We start from the raw sequence: 336 nt of genomic DNA, 5'->3' as shown, positions 1-336 counted from the left end.
AGACACCTGTCACCTTCAGAACAGTGCGCCCTACGCAAAGGCGCGTCAAGGTTCTTCAAACCATCACCCGAATTATTACCAGTCTGGTTCGTCGCGGGGAAACGACACCACCCAGTAGTCGCGGGGCGACCTACTGGAGAAGAACTGAGTTCTGTTGAGCCTAAGGGAGGCAGAGTTCAGCAGGTCCCAGCCCCGGAGACCTCCGTGTTCTTGAACACGGAACATGTATGCAAGCCGGGCTTGATGGTCGTGGAGGCGGCTTCGAGAATCCATGGAAGATCCTCACCGATTCAGGGGCGTCAGGCAATTATGCTCGACGCTCCACAATGGAAGGAT

This window comes from Plasmopara halstedii (assembly GCF_900000015.1).
Source record: "Plasmopara halstedii genome assembly, contig: Scaffold_2061, whole genome shotgun sequence".
Classification (NCBI taxonomy): domain Eukaryota; phylum Oomycota; class Peronosporomycetes; order Peronosporales; family Peronosporaceae; genus Plasmopara; species Plasmopara halstedii.
This window is presented reverse-complemented; position numbering follows the sequence as displayed.